We start from the raw sequence: 6000 nt of genomic DNA on the forward strand, positions 1-6000 counted from the left end.
TGACATTGGCTTTCCTCCAGTCTTCAGGCACTTCTCCCTTTTTCCAGGACCTTTCAGAGGTGATAGAGAGCGGTTTAGCAATCAAGTCCACCGGCTCCTTCAGCACATGTGGATACATCCCATCAGGGCCCATGGATTTGTGTATACTGATTTTGTTTAGACTATCTCTGACCAGTTCTTCCTCAGCCAAGGGGCACTCTTCCTCCCTCCAGAGGCTGAGAGCAAAACGCAGCACTATTCTAGCTACTAAAAAGAAAAACCCCCACTCTGTTCCAGCTAAAAACCAGGACACACATGCAGGCATACTCACAGACAAAGAGACACTTGTTGAAATCATGCAAAGTTGCAGAGTCCTAGGGATCTGCCTCTTGCAGAGAGCTGGTATAACAGGGCAGCGAGTGCAAACAAAATGCCACAGGAGCAATCTCGAGGACAGACCTCTCAGTTACAGCGGGCATGACTGTGACAGCTCCCATTCCACTCCTCCTTACTTCCCTGGAAGTGTTTCCTATAGGAACTAGAGGAAAAACAATTATCCTGTCTATCTGTGCAAGTCCCTTAGTCTTTCCTCTTGTGGTTTGGTATTTCTTCCATTGTGCCAAGATGCTGGTAACAGAACTGTGTCTCTGCAGCAGCTCGGTAGAGGACAATCTTATTCCTATTTCTCATAAAATGAACATTTGTAATAGAAGTGACTACGAGTTGTATCTGAAGCTGTATTAGAAGTGAAAGGTTCTCTCTCCATTCACCCTGGTGATCGTTAAGTCCTTTTACTGACATAAATCAGCAAAGTAAAAGTAAGTTGCAGTGACCTTGCAATGAGGCAAGTTGTTCTATCCTGGCTTAGTGCTTGCAATCTTTGTTCAAATAAATTATTTCATTAAAATAAATGAGGCTTTTTGACAAGAGTGCTCTGACCCTTTTTACTTTTCTCAGAAGATCTGTTTTTTCTTATCTTGTGGTAATTGCTTGAAGCAGTAGAGAACTCTCTTGTTACCCTGCTGCTTCAAAACAGTCTTATCTTCCTGGGTACAGAACACAGGCAAGGGACAGGGTAATTAGCTTATGAAAAAAATTATAAGTGGATTTATATAATTATTAATTAAAATGAATTAGTTTTTATTTTTCAAAGTGTCTGTTATACCCTGTGTGCTTGTGCACCTCTCTAGAAAGCTCTGAAGTGACCTTTCAGTAAGTGTTACTGAGTGAAGTGAGGATGAGGCCAGCCATGCCTGCCATTTGGTGCAATGCTATGAAAGCAAAACGTGGCACTGCTGTTATCCTTCAGAGGATGTTAGCCCCGAGCCAAATATCAAAACGCTGATAACGCTACTTCCAGAGCATTCTAGGAGATGTTTAGGGGCAATTTTCCTATATTTGTTATTTCAAGCCTCACTTAAATTTATTAGCTCCTGCTGTGTATTCCTGATAATCCCTGTAAATACGGCTATGATGCCATTAGTGATGGCAGGATTAAGACTCACCTCAAGTGGGAAACAAGCAACATCAGTAGCACATAAAGTCTTAAGAAATCATTCTCAGAGGCCCAAAATCTTAAATAGTACACAGTGAAGGAATAAAAATGCAGATGAAGTGGTGTACCAGAAATTTGGGCAAAAGGTTATGCAGAGGAAAACGCAAGGCAAGGAAATCCTCACCCATGCAAATGTATTCTCAGTTTTGTAAAATCCTTTAACCTCTTTGCAGCTCTCCGATTCTGGATCTAGTTAGAAAGGCCATTCTCATTCACAGGTTCATCTTTAGTCAGAGGATTGGACTGTAGCCTTCTGAATGGGGAAACAGTCCAGTGTGCTGTGAAACTGCCTTTGGGACAATGAGCTATCTAAAGCAGTTGCCCATTCAGTGAGGCCAGTGCCTGCTTTACAGTTATCCAGATATTTATTGCAACTTTTTAACCATCTCATAATGTGAACATTAAGATTGCTAAAATTGGGGGTGCAGGCATTTATGGCCATATGGCATGGTTTGTTGAACAGGACTGGGAAAATTTTTTACTTACAGAGAAGCTTAAATTTAGAAGGCATGTCAGTCCCACGAAGGATTTTTCTTCATGGGTGTGGATAGCCTTCATCAGTGGGAAAGCTATTCAAGTGAGCAGCTGCACATATTTGATCACAGTTTTCCAAGCAGTGGTAGCAGTGATTGGGGTATGGATAATAACCTCCTCCACTTGCCCTTCCATTAGCTGACTGGGCTGGCATAACCCTGCTGAATGGGGGCAGGGAGGAGGACCTGACTTTGCACAGAGCTAGCTAAGTGCCCTTACTTGGAAAATTGGATTTGGGAAGGGTTTTCTTAACTGTGTGACTTGTCACTTAGGAAGGTGGCAGTGCTTCTGGGGAATGTGATACAGACGACTTGTTCAGCCTGGGGTGAGGCTGGGGCTGTCTCTGCTGCCCTTGGAGCAGGGCAGCTGCTGTGGTTGCACATGTTTGAGGGGTCTCACCAATGCAGACCCCGCTGGCCCACGCCGAGGCTGAGCTGGGGGCACGGTGCTTGCCAGAGGCTTTCCCTGCCAGTGGCCGCGACGCCTGCAAGCAGTGACAGAAATAGCTGTGTGTCCCGAATGGCTTCGGCACTTTGTGTTGGGACAAAATGTCTGTCCTACCAGCGCTGCGCTGGCCTCCGTGCTGCTGCTGGATGGGTACCTGAAGTGTTGCTGTTCAGGAGGCTGGTGGATGTCTTGCACAGCAGCTGAGAAGTGCCTCGTGCCCCGGAAACCGTCAGGGACTCATTCTTAGAGAAGAAGCCATTATGTCTCATTACAGCATGTACACTGGGGACAGCATGGGCCATCGCATCTATGTAGGTCAGAACAGTTTAATTTTGCTCTACGTGTCTGGGTATGCAAGAGTGTTTTAAGAGGCTAAAAACCCTATTTAAAATTGTTTTAGTAAGCAGCCATCTTGATGTAACTTTGCAGTTCTAGGTTTTACAAAGCTGTTCATTAGCCACAGTTTTTCCTCCTGTCATGTATTTCCAGTGCTCTGGCTGTGAGTCAGAGAATGAGTGAGGAAGCTCTTGATCAAAGCATGGCACGGCAGTCCAAGCACTGGGCTGGGTGCATTTTTGCAGTCTCTGAGGAAAACAGCATCTGTGCCATTGTAGATAGATATAAACAGATAAAAGTGAGTGGTTCTAGTCAATAAAAAGAAATAGTGGGATTTGGAGCTGTAGCAGCAGTATCATCCTGATGTTGTCCAGCTGCAGCAAATGGGTTTGGAAACAGACTTCTGAATGTTTTTTTAAGAGAAGTGGAGCTGCATGGGCATCCATCACACCATCCTATGCATATTCACATTAAGAAAAATAGCTTGAATTTAATACAGACTTTGAAAATTGTCAAGAAGTGTCTCATGTCCCAGCTCTGTTCACCATGCAGCCCTGTTCCCCCAGGGCTGCTTCTGCCCAGCTTGTTATGATGGATCTTGCTTATGCCAGCTGGAAACCAAATGTCTGCTACAGCTTACAGGAAGAGTAATTGGCTTGGAACCTACTACCTAAAACAGTGAAAAATGAACAAGCCTTGCTGCACTGGGCTCTGGTTTTGTGGCTGTTGCCAATAGCTCCTTCTTGAAAAGAGCACGGTGGGGAATTGGCCTAAGTACAGTGCTTGGACACCTATCAAAGTTTACCGGTCTCCCTCCCTCACCCTCCTTTCTTTACACTCACCCACTGTTAATATCTGCCCTCCCCACAGTCCTCCATCCTTCCAAACCCAGAGTGTTCCTCACTGAAATTTGATTGTTGATTCCTTATTTCCACCTTCTGAAATGTTTTTCTTCGTTATGAATTTGAATGGAAACTCTGCACAATGCCCCCACATCCATGCATTATCTCTGCTGTTTAATGCATACTCCATACATGAGGTGACTGTTACTGCTCCAGTAAGTGAAACTGTGACAAGTGGGAAAAGCTGTGGACTGCCAAAATGTACATTAGCATTAACCACCTGAAAAGTGCACTCCTCTCCAAGGATTATGATTCTTTGCGTGTTTTGTTGCTATTGTAAAGACGTGTTGCCACATTTCATGACATATGAGGACTTAAAAATCAATTCCAAGTAGTACTCATCTCCCTCCTAGAGGTGATGTTTTAAGAACTGGCCTTGCATGACAGCCTACCTCACACATTTGGATCATGGTGGTTGACAGCAGATGGAAAAGATAAACCCCTGCTCCTGCGTGGTGCATGAGGGATCCTCACACCATGGCTGTATCAACAGGAGTCTTTCATCTGATCTTCCCACCAGGAAAGGCACAAATGCAAAATATGTTTATATTGCCTAGCAGATATTTCAAATAAATTATAACCTATGAAGGCTGATGTAATGGTAAGAGATTAAAAATTAAAATAACCCAAAAGCCAACAGCCCATTCATGGCACTGACAGGCAAAAAAAAAGCACATTACTGGGAAACAATTGCCCATTGCCCAGAGCACGGGTAGGAGACCAGCAGTCCCTGAATGCTGACATCAATATATCAAGCTTTCTTACTGCTTAGCATTTTCAGGAAAAATGACATGGATCCATAGTGGGTGGTTCACTGTTTCATGCTGAAACATCTACCCTCAAAGTCACTGTTTAACTGATAAAGCTTACCATAACCCTTGCATATACCGGCACCTTCTTGAACTGCTGGAAAATTAAGAGCAAGCTGATTTCAGTGTTATCTACCAGATCCCCAGCCCTGCTCTGTGTGTGTGTCATGGCATTCCAGGAGCATCTTCTACTACAAGCCAAGTCCAAAAGTGAAGCATCCACTTCACCTGAAAGAACTGATAAACTAAACATAACACTCCACTTGTATTTTCTGCTAATAGGCTCTGTTGTTCCCTTGTGTCTAAAAACAGACTATCAAATTTTTGGAAAAAAATAAAAAGACAAATGTGGCTGTAGACAATCCATACTATGAAAAGCTCCCACAGATGCTTGAATAGCTATGTTATAACAAATAGATGTGCCTTGCATGACAGCTCAATCATTTATAAATATGGTTATACCATTCTACATCATATTTAAGTAAGCAAGCTTGGTATTCAGCAAATTATTTCCAACTCTACCAGCACTCTGTATTTTCTGGGCTTAATAGAAAACCTGCTTGAAGTCTGAATTCATAATTTCTATTAGCTTGTATGAAAGCAGAAAGTCATGTCTTGTGTAGTGGTGAGATGGCAGAAATGAACCATATTGCCTCAGGTTGGCTGACTCTTGGTGATGATTTTGTTGACCATTTGGCAATGTGTTCAACATACTCTGCCAAACCTAACAGAATAACCTAGGCAAAGGTGGTGAGCCCAATACATGGAAACAGAGCTCCTAAAAAGTGGAAGTAGCTTTTCACTGGACATATTTACAGCCCCAGTTGTGGCTGAGCTTTGTCACTAGGCTGAATGTTCTGTGTTTTCTTTTAATACAGAAAGCTTAACCACAGCCAGGTTAAGCTATCAATATTCCCCATAGGAGATTATTTCTGATCCCATGCCACTCACTCCCATGCCTACTCTGAATAAACATTAAGAAACTGATCCAGGTTAGAACTAATCAATTTGGCCAAAAAAACAACCTTTACTATAGGTTGGGAGCCAGTACAGTCAGGTGAGCAGCCAAATCAGTGGTAGCACAGACTATGAAAGTCAGTGGATGGGACCAGTCCCAATCACTTTTACTGGTATGCCTTTGAAGTACTTCTACTAATCTTTGGCAGAGCCAGGACATAATTTTCAATAAGCTTTAATGTCACAGTCACTGTGTATGGTTCTACAGTTGGGATATGGTTCCTTCCGTCTACATCATTGTTATTCAGGATGCTAAATACAATTAAATGACAAATTAAATATTTGTCAATTATTTATTGAGTAGTGCACATTTTTAAATAATTTATAGCTGATTTAATAAAATGTTAAGTGTTGAAGTGTACATGTATGAGCACTTTGCTTCATGCCATGTGTCCTTGTTTTTAGCTGAAATAGAGCTGGT

The sequence above is a fragment of the Antrostomus carolinensis genome, unplaced genomic scaffold, assembly GCF_000700745.2.
Source record: "Antrostomus carolinensis isolate BGI_N321 unplaced genomic scaffold, ASM70074v2 scaffold10876, whole genome shotgun sequence".
In the NCBI taxonomy this organism is placed as follows: domain Eukaryota; kingdom Metazoa; phylum Chordata; class Aves; order Caprimulgiformes; family Caprimulgidae; genus Antrostomus; species Antrostomus carolinensis.